This window comes from Capricornis sumatraensis, chromosome 18 (assembly GCF_032405125.1).
Source record: "Capricornis sumatraensis isolate serow.1 chromosome 18, serow.2, whole genome shotgun sequence".
NCBI classification, from domain to species: Eukaryota; Metazoa; Chordata; class Mammalia; order Artiodactyla; family Bovidae; genus Capricornis; species Capricornis sumatraensis.
The window spans coordinates 27,755,873-27,759,420 of NC_091086.1; the positions used below are offsets into that span (position 1 = coordinate 27,755,873).

The window sequence follows — 3,548 nt, forward strand, 5'->3', positions numbered from 1 at the left end:
TAGGGAGCGTGACTGAGATAAAGAGGTTCTGAGGTAGAAGGAGCAGCTGAAGGGCAGAAGTGGAGGTGAGGGGAGCAGTGAGTGTTGGTTCTATAAGCGATTGGGTGTGGCTGCTGCTCAGAGATAAGGGTTTCTAGGGAGGTAGACGTGCAATGTAGTGGTTTGTATGCAGGGCGGGGTGCTGTCTGGTTTGAGAAGAGTGACTTGATCAGATCTCTCTGCTGGCAATATAAAGAGGGTCGAAGAGGGAGACCAGGACAGGGACATTTAGAAGAGAAAGAAGGATGAGCAGCACCGGTGAAGAAAAGAGTGAGGCTAATGTGACAGTTCCTGGCGACAGAAGTGGCAGAGAGCATGCCCTCTACAGGGCCCACTGCAGAGATTGTTGTGAGTGGACTCTAACCTTTGCAGGGTGTGGGCTACGTTAGGGGAAAAAGCAACAGATGGCAAAGCTCTCAGAACTGGCAACAGTGGAACACTGTGAGGGAGCAGGGTTTGTGGAACCCAAGAGAGCTGTAGAGCTGGAGGTGTGGCTGGAGGTGGGCCGGCCTCAGAGTTCAAACTGTGAGATCCTAAGGCAGTGCCCGGAGCCTACCAAGCGTGGGAAGTGGAGTGGGGGTGAGGCTTGAGCTTGGGAATCAATAGCTTTATCTCTCTTTTGCCTGCAGCCTTCTCATCAACAGGGAGGCTTGGCGTGCTGCAGTCCATGCGGTCACAAAGAGTCAGACATGACTGAGCGACTGAACTGAACTGAACTGAACTGAACTTCTCATCAACACTGGTCAAACCCAACCAGAGGACAAAGGGATCTGAGTGTCACAATCAGTGAATGTCAGACCTTAGGAGCCCAGGACAGGCCGGAGAAGGGTGGAGGTGGATCTTGAGCTGCAAAGCAGCTGACCAGCATAGGAGGCCCAATCTCAGTGATGACAGCGGGAGGAAGCAGAGTGGGGAGCCTGGAGAGATTCTAGGACTAGTAACTTAAGCAGGAGAACAAATGCTTTGCTTCAGGGCCCTAAAACTCAGAAAACACAAAAATTGTGACGAATGATTTTAAAAGCTTGATCCAGTGATGAAGGGTTCAGGCTCAGCAAATTTTCTGTCTCTCTAACAAAAGCCACACTGGCCCCACATAACATACTGTGTTTGCACGCTGCTTGCCGAGCCATTGGCAACGGTGATGGTTGATATGATGCCCTCAGCTCTGCTCTGATTTGTCCTCCCAGAGTTAGCAGCCTTTTGTAATTTGCACAAAGGTCCCACAAAGTAATCTATATCTTTGAGCTGTCACCATTAGAATGAGAATTTGCCCTTGCCCTCAAAGGAAGTGAATTAAGATTCAAGGTCAAGAGTCAAGGTCAAGGCAATGAATAGAGGCATTGGTATACACTCACCATCTGGGAAAATATTTGTGCAAAATATGTTACTAGTAGTGGGTTCTAAATTACATGATAGACTTTTTAATAAATTTTATAGATTAGGGCCACTATGCGGGCTTGAAAATTTTCCAAAATGTCTGTTATTTTTGCTTTGCCTCTTGTCTGGAGGAACTCATTATCAAACTTGTTTACCATGCAAGCTGTAATAATTGATATTAACAATAACATTCTGCTCATAGCTTTATGCTGTTGAGCTTAAGTGTTCTTCAAAGCTCTTCTGCTTAGTCCATGTCTTCCAAAGATAGATTCGTTTCCAAGTTTAAAGCTAAATTGAAAATCAAACTAGGTGTGGGGGAAGAAATGCTTGAAACTGGTTCTTTTCAGGTTTTCTGGGCTTTGGACATGCATCTCACATTTCCAAAGAGAAAAGGTGAAAGTGATGAAGGGACAGGACCTCCTGTTCTGCCTCACACAGGCCACAGTTTTCAAAATCATAAATAAGAAAGAAAAAAATATTTCTTTGACTTCTTCCAAAATATAGGAGTATCATCTTTGTCATGTTTATTTATACACTCTCCTCCTAGGAGAGCACAAGATTTCCTTCTGAACTGTGGGAGTTGGGACTATCCAAAGCTGCAATTTAGGGTCAGGGAGCAGGATATTGAACAGCTTTCTGAGGATCTTTCTGTCTGAGATTCTTCTATATAGTTTACAAAAAGGAGTCTGAGAACATGTTTGTCCTTGGCTTGGGTGTGTGTGCTCAGCTGCTAAGTTGTGTCCAATTCTTTGTGATCCCTTGAAATGTAGGCTTCTAGGCTCCTCAGTCCATGAGATTTTCAAGGCAAGAATACTGGAGTCGGTTGTCATTTCCTCTTCCAGAGGATCTTCCCAACCGAAGGACTGAACCTGTGTCTCCCACAACTCCGGCATCGGCAGGTGGATTCTTCACCACTGAGCCGCTGGCTTAGTTCATACAATCAAAAACTTAGTGAGTACTCACTTCAGCCATACAAAGAAGATTAGCGTGGCCCCTGTGAAGGATGACACGCAGATTCATGAAGCATTCCATACTTTTTGACGGTCCAGACATTATAAAACTCTTAGAGGAAAACATGGGCAGAACACTCTTTGACATAAATCACAGCGAGACCTTTTTGACCCACCTCCTAGAGAAATGAAAATAAAAGCAAAAAATAAACAAATGAGGCCTAATTAAACTAAAAAGCTTTTGTATAGCAAAGGAAACCATTAACAAGATTAAAAGACAACCCTCAAAAAATGGGAGAAAATATTTGCAAATAAAGCAACTGATAAAGGATTAATCTTCAAAATATACAAACAAATCATGTAGCTGAATACCAATAAAACAAACAACTCAATAAAAAAATGAGTGAAAGACCTAAATAGACATTTCTCCAAAGAAGACATACAGATAGCCAACAAACACAGGAAAATACACTCAATATCACTAATTATTAGAAAAATGCAAATCAAAACTAAAATGAGGCATCATTTCACACTGGTCAGAATGACCAGCATCAAAAAAAACCCACAAACAACAAATTCTGGAGAAAATGTGGAGAAAAGGGAACCCTCTTACAGTTTTGGGAAGGTAAATTGATATAGTGACTATGGAAAACAGTATGGAGTTTCTTTAAAAAACTAAAAACAGAGCTACCATATGACCCAGCAATCCACTACTGGACATATACCCAGAGAAAGCCATAATTCAAAAAGACACATACAGCCTAATGTTCATTGCAGTGCTATTTACAATAGTCACGACATGGGAAAAACTTAAGTATCCATCAACAGAGGAATGGATAAAGAAGATATGTTACATATATACAATGGAATATTACTCAGCCATAAAAGGAATGAAATTGTGCCATTTGCAGACATGGGAAGATTTGGAGACTGTCATACAGAGTGAAGTAAGTCAGAGTGAGAAAAACAAATATGTAAATTACTTGTATGTGGAATCTAGAAAAATGGTATAGATAATCTTATTTACAAAGCAGAAATAGAGACACAGATGTGAACAAATGTATGAATACCGAGGGGGAAAGGGAGCAGGAGGACGAATTAGATTGGGATTGACATACATACACTATTGATACTGTGCATAAACAGACAACTAACGAAAACAGACTGTTTATCATAGGGAAC

At 42.0% G+C, this 3,548-nt stretch overlaps 1 pseudogene; it reads left to right on the forward strand.

Annotated features, from left to right (window-relative positions):
• Positions 1 to 2,362: 2,362 nt before the first annotated feature.
• On the forward strand, positions 2,363 to 2,454 carry LOC138094770 (U6 spliceosomal RNA; annotated as a pseudogene).
• The last annotated feature ends 1,094 nt before the right edge of the window (positions 2,455 to 3,548 follow it).